The 15,172-nt window shown below is 35.1% G+C and overlaps 1 non-coding gene and 1 pseudogene across 1 annotated transcript; one reads left to right on the top strand and one right to left on the bottom strand.

Annotated features, from left to right (window-relative positions):
• The first annotated feature begins 876 nt into the window (after positions 1-876).
• Positions 877-4,980, top strand: LOC106400071 (annotated as a pseudogene).
• Positions 4,981-14,203: 9,223 nt separating this feature from the next.
• On the bottom strand, positions 14,204-14,310 carry LOC125593535. Its single transcript, XR_007329439.1, has one exon. It is a non-coding gene; the product is annotated as a small nucleolar RNA R71 (small nucleolar RNA).
• Between the last annotated feature and the right edge of the window lie 862 nt (positions 14,311-15,172).

Raw genomic sequence — 15,172 nt, 5'->3', positions numbered from 1 at the left:
GGAGAACCAACATTTGGGAGCTGTTGTCCAAACTTGGGTCCTCTTCTTGATTTGGATCTGAATGATTCTCAGTGTCGGCCACTTGATCACTTGACTTGACACCTAAATTGTTACTTGCTTCTTCAATATTCTCCATCGAAATCCTAGATGAGCCTATGTAATCTCTACCCTCATCTACGTAATCTTCAAAAGTTGATGGTGGGTTTGCGGTACGCTGTTTGTTTGTAGATGAACCACTGCCTTTGTTTGAAGAAGGATTAGTTCGTCCACTCCTCGTTTTAGTCACCACCTCACCACGTACACCTCCATATGTTACGTTCGTTCGACCACCACCACCTACCCCTCCATCCTCATCCTTATCATCGTCCCATTCGCAATTTCGTCCAACAAAATCATGCCATAAATTGTAATCATAATCCTCATCGTCGGCATCTTCGCCTTCCCCTAACGCAGCATCTTCAGTCGTCTCCACTTTATTCTGAACTTCACATGCAGTTCCATCCACTTCACGCATCCCAAAACCATTTGAGGCATAAACTGCTTCAATTTCCGCAACTCCCATCAGAATTATTTCATCTTCGGTCAAATCAGTCTCACCGTCATTAACTTCATTCCGGGTGTGCACATCAGCAGACGTACTCCCAACTTGCATTTCGTTGCTGCTGGCAACTTCTTTGGACTTCAAAAGATTCCCCATTGGCCTCAGAAAATGGATTTTCCCATCTATTTCCTCTTTGAATGTGACAAATACGTTGATGTACTTGTCCACCTTACGTGCCGAAGTAAACAAGTCGAAATCCTTATCTTTGGAAATTTGAACAGGAGCTTCTCTTTCACCAACAGCACAAGATCCGTGTTCACCAAGCCAATATGACATCTCAACGGCAACAGACATTCCAACTAGACCGTATGACTCAATAATGGCCCGCTTCAAGTCTTCAACAGAAGTTATCAACTTCGCATAGACAGCCCTCCCCATACGGTCGCTATCAAGTTTAAAATCCCAGTCACCAGTGTCGTACATAATCCACCGTCCAGAGATTACAACGATGTATGAATCGTGAACACCTACGAAAAATAAAACATAAATTTATTTAAAAATTCAATGTGCTAATCAGAAGCAATAAATATAGTTTCGCACAAAAAAACACCTGAATTCCGAACACCCTCAAATCTGTAATAAATGATTTCAGCAATAACTATAATGTCATAAATGCAATGGTGTACGGCTTATATATGATTTACCTTCGATGCTAGATACAGAACACCCACCATCCGCCATACCCTTTCCTCCCTCACCATATCGGATGCAGCTCATGCCTCTGTGTGTAAAATTCGCTGCCTCAAGTTCCCTTGTTCGGTAGCCTTTTTTACTCCTCAACAAGGAGACAGACAAAGAGATAGGGTTCGTACGTTTTTGTATTAAATAATTAATAGTTGCCCTGTTTTTAATTAATAAATTAAAGTAAAACACATGTTTTCCAAAGTCACCAGTCATTAATGGCCATTCGTCCACCTTGGAGCCGTTGTTTCCCGCGAGAAATCATCACATATAAGGCCTTCAAGTTTTGGGGTCAAATAGCCCAAAAACGAAGCCCAATACCATGTTTCCTTCTGAAATTAAAATAATATAATATTCAATTCGTCTCTTACACGCACATCCGGCGCGCGTGTGTCGGTATTCCTGAGGCAAGTTTTTCTGGGCAAAAGACAGACTGGTCCCACGAATTTCAGCTCAAGATTGTGGGGCAAAAAGGTTAAAACTGTCCACTTTTTCTTCTCTCTCCTACTAGGTTGCCCAACAACCTAATTAAAACATGGACTTGCCCAAATTTCTAATTCAAACTTAAAAGTTGTCCAATCTTCTAATTTTCCCTACAATCAATGGGAATAAGAGAAACATGGCTTTAGCCGCCGGTATTATGTTTCAAAAAAAAAAGTCGCCGGTTTTGCATCTTCTTTTCCTTAGGCATCAACGATTCAACCGTTTATCAGCATATTTCATAAACCATTATGAAACTTACTTAAAAAATTTAGGGCCTAATAAATTAGGTGTGCAATGTGCCTTCCGACGGCTTGGCATGCTATGTTGCACCGAGACGGATACGGAAATGGAAACTTGGACTTGGGACGGGATAAGAAACGGTAAAATCAAATTTTATAGATATGAATATAGCATAGAATAATAGATACATCTATAATAGATACATTTATATTTTAGATTGATATAAAAAATAAGGTCAATCGTTGATACAGTTTCTAAAGCCACTTCCAATCAACTTCTCAATCTAATTGATGGATCAAACTAAAACTGGTGGCATTAAAAAGCTGACTCAGTTTTCTATCTTGGGATCAAAGATGAACTCAATCACACCATAGAAATTTCTCCATTCATTGCTAAACATGCATCGATACAGTTATGCATCATTAAGTGTTTCTTTGCACCCAACTTGACACATTCTGCTCCAAATCAACTATACTTAAAAAAACTTGATAAATGACTAAAAGACTCTAAACACACATATTATGACTCAGTGAATGACTCAAACAATCAAGCATATAAATCAGTAAGTACACTGTTTATCAACTAGGTTTTTTTTTTTTCCCAAATTGTTTTTATTGAAAGATGGGCCAAGCCCAGGGCTGAAGCCCAAACATACAAGAGCCCATAAAACCTGAGCCAAAAAACACAACCTTCAGGGCCTAAAGCCCACCAACTAGCAACCCTAACCCACGAGGCTTCGCCGCCGCGCAGACACACCCTGCGGCAACGACGTCGCCCTCGCTTCGAATCAACACCGGGAGCCAACCGTCGGTTTTCACCCGGATCCCCCGGAGCACACTGACTCCACACCATCACCACCGCCAAACGTCTTCGACAGAAGTGAGACCAATATCGGAGAGCATCACTCGACGGATCGAGATCTCATCCGTCACCATTCGTCGCAATCACCGAGAGTAAGACTTTGCGGGAACCGTCACCGTTAACTTGGTCCAGCTTCGATCGTCCTCCGACGTCGTCACTACCAAACCAAACCCACCAACCTCGACAACACTAAAAGGTAAGAAACCGACGAAACCCTAAAAATTAAACAAGGGAACTAACCGACGGCGAGGCAATGCATGGAGCACCTTCACCTCCCGTAATCTAGACCGACGACGACGGAGCCAAGCGTAGCCTCCACCTCGCGGGGACCTGAACCGGCGTCGACGGAGTTGACTGAGCCTCCGCCTCCCGGAAACGAAACCAAAAGGCCGCAGAAAGCGCTTCACCGCGCCTGCCTCACCACGACCGCGCCTTTGCACCAGAACCAGAACCGCCGTGGACGATCTTCTTCCAGAGGTCAGGCAAGGCGGAGGATGGAGGAGACGACGACAAAGCGAAGATCGAGGATTTTAATGGTGGCTTTAGGGGCTCCGGTGACGGCACGCACGCTCACGCGCCGGCCGATCACCGGACCCGAAGATGGATCTACTTTTCTTCTCTTTTTACGCTCACGCGCCGACCGATTGATTGAGCTGCTTCTAGATCCGTAACTGTTTATCAACTAGGTATTAAATATTATTTCTCTTAAAAAGTAATCAACAGTATACACCAACTACACTAATTACACCTACTACCAGCAATAGTTGTATTTGTTTTTCTTTCTTGGATTTTTTGCTTATATTTGTTATGATTTCGTTTGAAGCCTTAACACATCATTTTGTCTGATCTCTTCCAAACAAATATGGACCTGAAGGAGCTTCCATCGAACGTAGGAGATGACAACATAAGCGAAGAAGCAAATAGTTTGATCTCTTCTCTTCCTTTATGCACAGATTTCCAAGGGAAGAAGCTTTGTAATTATCAAGGATGTTGGTATAAATACAACACTCTCCAAGGCGTTCTTAATTTCCAGAGAGGTTTTGAACCGCAAGACACCGATATAATTCTTGCTTCTTTCCCCAAATCAGGCACTACTTGGCTCAAGGCCCTCACCAGTGCCCTTATGGAGAGATCAAAGAACCATTCCTTTGATCATCATCCTCTACTATCTGATAGTCCTCATGGCATTGTACCATTCCTGGAGCTCAGTGTGTATCAAGAAAGCTCAAGTCCTAACCTAGCAAAGTTCTCATCACTTCCGAGGCTGTTCTCAACTCACATGCCACTGCACGCGATGCATGAGACCCTTAAGGGCTCTCCTTGCAAGATTGTGTACCTGTGCAGGAACGTGAAGGACACATTGATCTCGTGGTGGTTTTTTAGGAGTGCTGTTAATAAAATAGAACCAAACAGAAGCCTTGTCGAGAGTACGTTCGAAGCGTTCTGCAACGGAACTATCTACTATGGACCCATTTGGGAACATGTCCTGAGTTATTGGAGAAGAAGCTTGGAGAATCCAAAGCAAGTCCTTTTCATGAGGTATGAGGAGATGAAAGCTGAGCCTCGCGATCAAGTCAAGAGACTTGCGGAATTCTTGGGTTGTCCTTTTACCACGGAAGAAGAAGATAATGGATTGGTGGATGAGATCTTGGACTTTTGCTCTCTGCGTAATCTGAGCAGTTTGGAGGTTAACAAAACCAAAATATTTAACAAAGTGGATCGAAGCATTTTTTTCCGTAAAGGGGAAGTTGGTGACTGGAAGAATTATCTTACTCCAGAAATGGAGAACAAGCTGGACATGATCATCCAAGAAAAATTGCAAGGTTCTGGTTTGAAATTCTAAATATATATCATATGGTTTGTGTTTCTTTGTTGTTATTTTCCTTTATAATATCTTTAAATTGTCATCAGCAGACCTAAAGCTCTTCAAAAGTTTCTGCACCAATAATATTTTTAGGTAATTTCAATAATATTATGTCCTATGGTATTTTTTTGTATTTTCAAGAATAGTTGGATGTGCAGGTACTAGTTAAAGGAAACGAAGGTTTATGTATATGTTTTGTGTTTTCTTTAATGCAGCGTAATAAAACACCTTCCGTTGCTATGTCCTTTTACTAGTGGTGTCTTCCAATTGTTACTTTGTTGCTTTAAGAAAGTGTGAAATTGTTAAACGGATAGTATCTAACATCTGGCATCTAGAACATTTGATCAAACGATTTTAAATGGTTTAGGTGATTAGGATTCTAGTATTTACTATTAAATACCAGTAATTGTATATAGCACGATTTGCACAAAACAGAATTACGATATGTTGTTTAATAAATTAAATGAAATAAATACTTTTTAAAAGTTATAGTTTTGTAAAATAACATAGATTTGCTTGTAATATTGATGTAGTTTTAACTCAAAAATTATTAGTATAAGAAATAATATCCAAAATTTAAAAATTTATAGTTAACAAAAATTAAGTTGGGCAGTTCTTATTTATTTTTATGAAATAAAATTGTTTTGGAATAATTTGTAGCTACTATGTATCCGCTCATCCTAGTGTGTGACATGTAGACCTTGGTTTTGTAGAGGATCGTACAGAAGAAAAAAATTCTTGCATGCTTACAAAAAAAACAAGAAATTCTTGCATCAGTCTATCAAGCAAGTCTTGGAATCGAACAAGCGCGGGGAGGACTACTAACACCTCGCAAACAGATAAAGTTAACTCTTTGTAGGACCTGTTTGTTTCTCCATCTGGATGAGCCATCCGGATGAAGATGAGAGTTTTGTTTGTTTAGGCACTAAAAGTGCAACTCATTCAGATGGATCATCCGGATGACTTTTAGAAATTTAGGCTTAATTTTAAAGTCCATTCAGCTGAACCAATTTGGATCATTTGAATGGAGATGGTTCATTCAAAATGGTATAATGTCTATTATACCCCTAATGTAATTCACAAATTACAAACCTAAACATAATATCATTTTTGTCACAAACGAAAACTGACAAAACTATAAAAACACTTTTTCCCGTGCTAAAAACTACTTTTTCACGTCAAAACCTCAAAACGTATTTTCCCGCTAAAATTGCAAAAAAATGTTTTCCCGTCAAAATTGCAAAAATGTGTTTTTCCGCAAAAACCGAAAACATGTTTTCATGCCAAAATCACAAAAAATGTTTTCACGCCAATACCCCAAAATACATTTTTCCGTCAAAACACAAAAAAACACGTTTTCCCGCCAAAGTCGCAAACCGTGTTTTCCCGCCAAAATTGCAAAAACGTGTTTTCTCGCCAAAACCAAAAAATGTGTTTTCCCGCCAAAACCAAAAAACGTGTTTTCTTGCCAAAATCGAAAATTTGTATTTTCCCGCCAAAACCGAAAAATCTCATTTTCCCGCGAATACTGCCAAAAACGTGTTCCCGCCAAAAACGTATTTTCCCGCCAAAACTGCAAAACGCGTTTTCCCGCCAAAACCGCAAAAAACGTGTTTTCCCGCCAAAACCGCAAAAACGCGTTTTCTCGCCAAAACCGCAAAAACGCGTTTTCTCGCCAAAACCGCAAAAACGCGTTTTCCCGCCAAAGCGCGTTTTCCCGCCAAAGCCGCAAAAACGCGTTTTCTCGCCAAAGCCGCAAAAACGCGTTTTCCCGCCAAAACTGCAAAAACGCGTTTTCCCGCCAAAACTGCAAAAACGCGTTTTCTCGCCAAAACCGCAAAAACGCGTTTCTCGCCAAAACCGCAAAAACGCGGTTTCCCGCCAAAACCGCAAAAATGTGTTTTCCTCCAAAAACGCAAAAATGCGTTTTCTCGCCAAAAACGCGTTTTCCCGACAAAATCGCCAAAATGCGTTTTTCCGCCAAAATCGCAAAAACGTGGTTACCTCCAGAACCGCAAAAACGTGTTTTCTCGCCAAAAACGTGTTTTTCCGCCAAAACCGCCAAAACTTGTTTTCTCGCCAAAACCAAAAATTTGTATTTTCCCGCCAAAACCGAAAAATATCGTTTTCCCGCCAGAACCGAAAAATCTTGTTTTCCGCCAAAACATAAAAAATGTGTTTTCTCGCTAAAACCGAAAAAACTTGTTTTCCTGCCTAAACCGCAAAAAGAAAACTCGTTAATTTTGAAATAATTCTAATGTAAATATATTAAACTAAATAATTAAATGTAATATAGTTAAAATTAATATTAAACATATGATTAAATCAACACAAGGATATTTTGGTAATTTCTTTACTAAACTCATTTGAATGGAAATGAAAATAAAGAAACAAACATAAGATCCATTTAGATGATTCATCTAGATGAGCTATGTGGATGGACAAACAAACAATCACAAAAATCTGAATGGATCATTTGAATAGATCATACAAATGAATCATTTGGATGAAGATGACAAATGGTGAAACAAACAGCCCGTAATTGGAATGTACTTTCGACTGTGTGTAATGGAAAAGTCTGCTACAGACAGGAACTGAAATATATAAATTTCAAATTTACAATAATTCTTTAAAATATATAAAGCTAAATAAAAACTGTGATTGCTATTTGCCATATCTGGTGTGTCGCAAATGACAGATAGCTTGAAGACAAGAAAGGGCTGATGCAAACGTGTTCGTCTGAGTCAGATTTCTGCCAAATCAAATGTCAATAATATCTACCGAGATACATTGGCCCTAATTAAATAAGATATCTAAGACCCCTTTCTTAAATACCCAATAATTATATGGCGTCACTTAATAACTTTTGTGTTTAGTTTAGTTGCAAATATGAGTCTATTTGTAACATGAATTCATGTTTTTATTTTAGTAATTTTTATGGACGAAAAATTTGATATACAAACCAATTAAACTATACATACATGTAACGATAATTTTATAATACAATTTAATATAATATTAATTGTTTTGTAAAATATGAAAAAAAATCTAATTAAATACCGTATAAATTCTATTTAAGAATTTAAAAAGTATTAAAAATAAAATATTTTTATTAAAAAATAATCTACCAAAAATTCACATTCAGTTTTAGAATATTAAAATATATTATTGCAGGTAAAAAAATAAAATATTATATTATATTAAAATTTTAAAATGATGTGTACTCACAAATTTGCGGAGGATCACCTAGTTTGAATTTAATATGATACTGATATCTATTAAATCTCATATTAGAAGAGATAGTGGAATATTTTCTTTTGGTCAAGATCAGATCTTGAGTTTATTTAATTAAGTTTAGCTGTATAATCTTATAGGGAAACGTGAAATAGATCAAAATGTCATGATAGAATACAAGTCCAAATCGTCATCTAACTTTATCTTTGATATTACTTTTCAAAGTTATTATTAAATAATAATAAGTGTTTTTTCGCAAAATATAGACATAACTTTTATACAAATATTTATTAACTTATGTTTTATTAATTGAAAAATAAATATGATAAATTATTAATTATGTCTTTTAAAACGTTCAAATCAAATATTAAATGATTTGTATATGACAAAATTTTCTTTTTAATACATATATATATAAATATATATATATATATATATATTATTGTGCTGAAATTTAACATTCACATATATTAGAAATATTTTATAAAATATCTTTATACATTTTTTTCTAGATTAATATTTGATTATAAATTTTTTATATTTTAATTTTAACTTTTATAGTAGAAAAATGATATTTTCAGATAACAACACAATATATATAAAAATAACTAATTTTTAAAATATGTTTTTATCAATTATCTAATACGACATATAAATCTAATATTATTAATAAAAAAAATTATTTATATTAGATAAATTTTATAAAATATTTTATAAAATATTTAATAAAATAATTTTATATAATTTTTTTGCTTGGTTAATTTGTGATTATAATTTTTTTATATTTTAATTTTAACTTTTATAATAGAAAATATTATTTTCAGATAACAACACAATATAGATAAATTATCTTATTTTTAATATATGTTTTTATCAATTGTCTAATACAACATATAAGTCTAATATTATTAATATAAAATTTGTTTTAAATGATATTAAAAATTAATTAAGGACATCATTGACTTAACCACATAAGCACATTAAATGTTTTATATTTTATTTTTAACCTTTATAATAGTAAAATATTATTTTAAGATGAATCTTATTTTTAAAAATATAATATTGTTAAATATAATATTTGTTTTATACTATATAATAAATTATATATAAACTTCATTAAAGGTAACATAGACTTTAACGAGTCTAACTTTTAACATGAGAGCTACGTTGTGAAAAGTTACTTCAAAAAATAATAGTATAGAAGACTACTTTAATAAATATTTTAAATTTATCATGAAAATATAAAATTACCAATCGTTTATAAATATTTAAGAATTGTTTATTAAAAATTTATAAACTCAATTCCACCCTCTAAATACTAAAATTTAAACAATAATCATTAAATCTTAGACTAAAATATCATAATAATTTTGATTAAGTATTTTTGAAAAGTGGTATTTAACTTAGTCTATCTCAATTAATTTATTTTGAGATATTTAGTTTCTAAAACTCTTATCTAATACATTTTACTATTTTTTCTCTAAATATTTTTTATAGATATGTATCTTAGTCAAATATATTATTTTATCTTTCTCTCTAAAAACTAATACTCTTAATAGTATTTATTTTATTATGTTATTAATACCTTTTATTTATGAAAATTAAAAATCTGATAAAATTATTATATTATCTAAATTAAATATTTATTTAAGTGACTATTATGTAAATAAAAAGGGCGATTCTATTTTTATAAACATTATATTTCTTCTAAAATGATATTTATCATAATTAAAAGTTAAAGTATTATTTTGAAAGTAAAAAAAATATGAAATTATTTAAAAGAAAAAAATAGAGATGGATTAGAATGAATTTTCTTTTATTATAGTATTAGAGATTAAAACACCTAGGAGTTGAAGATGCTGAATTAGAGAGTCGATATGCTTAGTTTGTGATCCAAAATAATCTTCATATACACAAGGTTTAACTAGGGGTCCAAATCAGATTAATTAGAGCGTTAACATGGTGAAATGTAATAATGGTGAAATGTAATATACGATTGATTTATCCTTTGGCATTAGTCAGAGTTCAAACTCAGATAAGAAAGTACAGTAGCTAGTCTACTCTTTAGCCATACATGTGTTCTCTACGAAGCTGATCGGATCTGCCAACAAAGTATATTAAAAGAAAAAAACAGAATTTTAAAAAAAAAATTCTAATTGTTATTTAGTGGGTACCAAATGATATTGATAGATAACTTGAAGACGAGAAAGGGTGAATATAAACATGTTCGTCTGAAGTCATATTATACCAAGATTCTTTGTCATTTAATATCCAATAATTATATGGCTTCACCTGATTTTTTTTTGAACATAATATATTCGCATTTTGGGCAGAATGAACATTGTGTATATAAATTATTTTTGTGTACTATTTTTTATTTTACGTTTTACATATTATAAAATAATAAATATATGTATTAAATAATTGAGAAACTATTAGCTGCTGCATATAATTAAATTGGCGCAAACACATAAATAAAAACAATCATTCTTATTTATTTTCAATTATTTTGTGGTAAATAATTCCAAACAATAAATTTTATTTATTTTATATAGTATATAATTAAATTCAACTGATATTAATATAGATATACAATATAGTATATTTTAATATGATTGTCTATTAAATGAAGTTTCCTACTCATATCATCTTATGATCATTTATATCCTTTTTAACAAAAAAATTAAAACATTGATAAACGAATTTTCAATGTGAAAATTTTAATATTTTTAATAATATATATTTTAATCTGAATATTTATTAAATGAGACTCCTAGTTGATATATTTTTATGATCATTTGTATCTTGTGATAAATTTTTTTGAATATTATTGTTCACAAAATTTTCAATGTGAGACTTTAAAAAGTTTTAGTAATTTGTATCAAATCTTTATTATTTAAAATCATTAATTTATATATATATATATATATATCTATATTAATCATATTAGGTAATTTTGTAACTTTTGCTTAAAGAAAGAATAAATTTTTTTTTGCATATTAATAATTAATTTGTGGTTAATTTAATAAAAGGTATAGTATATGTTCAAATGGACTAACTTATTTCTCTAATGATTCTAATAATCATTTTAGTGAAGATCCATGTCAGAAATCAAATGTTGTAATGTTTATCAAATACTATATATATAAAAGATATATGAGTCATAATTAGGGTCTGAATAAAATTTAATTACATGGTGGAATCTGCAAAGTAATTAACATTTTGGTATTTACAAGAAATATATAATGTTAAGAATACAAGAGATATTTGTAAAAATAGTATGATATTATTTTTGAAATACTATTGAGATTTTGTTCACCAAAAACTGAAATTTTTATAAATTGATTGATTTTCTCATTTTTATAAATTAATTTATTAGTGTATATTTTCTTCACTTTTGATGACTTTTATTAATGGGAAAATTGCCAAATATGACTCACAACTTAATTTCAAACACAAAGATAAACCCAAACTTGAATCAAATGAAAAAATAACCTAAAAGGCTATTGAAATTACAACCAGCCCCTTGTGAACAAACAAAAAAACCGAATTTTGTTTACGTTTATAACCCCCGTAAGTCGTCTGTCCAGACGACTTTGAAAATATTTCGTCTGGACGACTTACTGTAAAGTCGTCTGATCTAGTTCTACTTAGAAATAATTTAAAAATTTTGTAAAAAATATTTTGATAACTGAAAAATTGAAATCATGTAATTAACATATGTTTTAAGAGACATAAATTAAGACATAACAAAATTTAATTGTTTTCAACATAGATGAGTGAAAGTAGTGAGTCATGATATTCTTTGGTTTAGGTTTTGCCAACATATGTTGTAGTATTGTGTGTGTTCTTAGGGTTAGATTTTGGAATGCATAAATATTTTTTTGAAAATTTTAAAATTTACCTAAGTGTGTTTATTTCTGTGTATAGTAAATGGTATCTTGCATATTTACATTGTTTTATCCATTTATTCATGTGCATTTTAATCATATAGATTAGGATTTAGCCATATCTAGGTTGCATTTTGCATACATATGTCTCTATTAGGTATTGGAGTACCACATGGAGTTCCTGGAGACATTTGAGTGCATTTGGAGCTCAAAGGAGGTGATTAGAGTGATCTTTGGACGAGCACTGCCTGGAGCGACTTCCCGGAGCGACTACATGAAGTCGCTGTGCACCACATCCCGGAGCGACTTTCCCAGAGCGACCGCACGAAGTCGCTCGCGTTTTCACGTCCGGAGACACACAGATTTGACTCTGGAGCGACCTCCCAGAGCGACGTGCCGAAGTCGCTCCCGATGTTCAGAGCGACCTGTTGGAGCGACACACCAAGGTCGCTCGCAGCCAGAGCGACAAGCCTAGAGCGACTATCTCAAGTCGCTCCAGCCAGAGCGACCTACCGGAGCGACGCCATGAACTCGCTCGCCATTTACGCTTCGGAGCGACCTCCTAGAGCGACAAGGCGAAGTCGCTCCAGCTCCTAGAGCGACCTCACCACAGCGACGTCTTCAGAGCGACACAGCCAGGTCGCTCGCGAGGAGACGACCCGGGAGCGACGTCTTCGGAGCGACACAGCCAGGTCGCTCGCAAAGAAACGAGCCGAGAGCGACCTCTCGCAGCGACGTGCCGAGGTCGCTCCGCATCTATTTATTTGGCCGAATTCATGTTTTCTCAAGGGCCTTTTGGTCATTTTATTATGCACGTTTTTACTTTTCAAAACCTATGTTTTAAGTACCTTTTGTATCCACCAGAGGAAAAAGATCTTTTTTTCTGGAAAACAACTAGAAAAACTTCTTTTGATTCAGATTTCATTGCTTTCATCATGTGTTCTTGTTGATTTCTTATCTATTCCTCTACATGATTAATCTGAAATCCAATATGGGTTTAAGAGGAATCATGGAGATTAGTGAGTAATCACCTTTTGAATTCATGGGTTAGGGAGATCAATGGTGATTAGGTTTGTTCTAGGATGTTTTAGTGTAAATCATTCTTGTTCCTTGCTAGTAGAGTATTCATAATGCATCTTCTGAATTGGCCACTCAAAAGTTGATCAATAGGCATTTCCCACCTAAAAGGTGTTTGATGAAATGCCTGAGACAACTCTCCTAGGCTTTTAGTATACTTTGCCAAAGACATTTGTTGTTAAAGGTGCTAAGATAGCTAATAGACTTGTTAGTAATGATTGCTTTCACATTATTCAACCAAAGACATTTGATGTTTGAGATATGTTAGCAAATGAGCATTCATCTAGAAATAGAGCTTGCTTAGAATTGTGTCTAGGCTTAAGGTCGATAGTTTGATTGATCATTTGTCATCCTTAGTTCGATACTTGATCACCAAAGGTCTAATCCCTATGCCCATGAGTTCTCTTTTCCCTTAGTCAAGAAAGTATCATTCTGTAATTGCTTTCTAGTATTAGTAGTAGTTTAAAACCCATCTAAATCATTGGTTGCACTTAGATTAAGTGAGTACTTGCATTCTCGATGCTTTGATATCCTTCCGAACTGGTTCGACAATCATTTATACTACAACATTTGTCTTAAGAGCCTTGAAAACTCCTAACATCAAACTGGCGCCGTTGCCAAATTCTGAGTAGATTTGAACATTGAGATTTAGTCACTTACTTGAGACTAAGTCATTTTTATTTTATTTTGTTACTGATTCTCCTTCTTCACCTCCCTTTCATCTACAGGTGTATGAACTTGCGGAGCAGGGGTCCATCAAACCTAGTTCCAAGAGCAGCAGACATTAAAGCTTTAGAGAGAGAGTGTGCTAGAGCTAGAAGAGAAGAAGAACAACAAGCCCACTTGCAGAGATTGGATATTGATATGGCAGATCCACCGCAACGGGCAGAACACCAACCGCGGGCAGCTCGACCCATTGGTACTTATGACCAGCCCGACATTCATGGTCATAGACTGGAAATCCGAGCACCGGATGTGGCAGCCAACAACTTTGAGGTCAAGTCAGGACTCCTCAACGTGATCGAGAAAAACAAGTATCATGGCTTGGCTCTAGAGGACCCATTTGATCACTTGGACAAGTTTGACAGCTACTGTGGGTTGTCAAAAACCAACGGTGTGTCTGAAGATGCCTTAAAGCTTAAGCTATTCCCTTTCTCTTTGGGGGATAAGGCACGTCAGTGGGAGAAGTCTCTACCCAGCGACTCTATCACCACTTGGGATGACTGCAAGAAAGCATTCTTGGAGAAGTTCTTCTCTACTTCAAGAACTGCTAAGCTGAGAAATGAGATTTCCAGCTTTCAACAGAAGAACTTGGAAGGCTTCAGTGAAGCCTGGGAGATATTCAAGGGCTACCACGCTCAATGCCCACACCATGGTTTCTCTAAGGAGAGCTTGCTGAGCACATTCTACCGTGGTGCTCTTCCTAAGTACAGGGCCAGACTGGATACAGCTAGCAATGGGTTCTTCTTGGGGAGAACTGAGGAAGATGCAGAGGAGCTGGTTGACAACATGGTAAAGAGTGATGCAGTCTACAGTGGAGACCACGACAGAGGCAGTCGAACAGATGATAAGCAGACGAGGAAGGAGTTGAAAGCTCTACAGGATAAGATAGACATCCTCATTGCTGATAAAGCCACCCAAGAACAGCTGCACTTTGTTGGTAACCCAAGCCAAGAGACACCACCTGTTGTCCATGAGGTTGAGGGTTTGGAAGGTCAGGAAAAGCTGTGTTTCATCAACAACAATGGTAGCTGGTACAAAAAAGAGCCCAACTTTCAGTACAAAAACTACCAACAGAAATCCTATCCCAACAACCAACAGAGTGGTTATCCGCCTCGAAACAACCAGCAAGGCAGCTATCAGCCTCAGCAAAACCCCTCGTCTGGTTCCTCTGCTCCTCAAGAGAGCAGTCTCAGACTAGAAGTGAGAAGCATGTTGGTTATGAGTTGAAGAACCTTCATTCCAAGGTTGATGGGAGCTACAATGAGCTCAACAACAAATTCTCACATATTGCTTCTACAGTCAATAATTTAGAGAATCAGTTTGCTTCCATGAACACTCACCAGAATCGCCAGCAAGGATCTCTACTTGAAAAATCTGACCAAAACCCCAAGGAGGCCAAAGCTATCACCCTTAGGAGTGGTAAGCAGTTACCTCCTACAACCCTCACCAGGGATGCTGAGAAACTAGGTGAGGAGGTGGCCATCAACTTAGATGATGAAGTGGTGATTGTTGATGAGA

The sequence above is a fragment of the Brassica napus genome, chromosome C9 (genome assembly GCF_020379485.1).
Source record: "Brassica napus cultivar Da-Ae chromosome C9, Da-Ae, whole genome shotgun sequence".
NCBI lineage: Eukaryota > Viridiplantae > Streptophyta > Magnoliopsida > Brassicales > Brassicaceae > Brassica > Brassica napus.
This window is presented reverse-complemented; position numbering and strand designations above follow the sequence as displayed.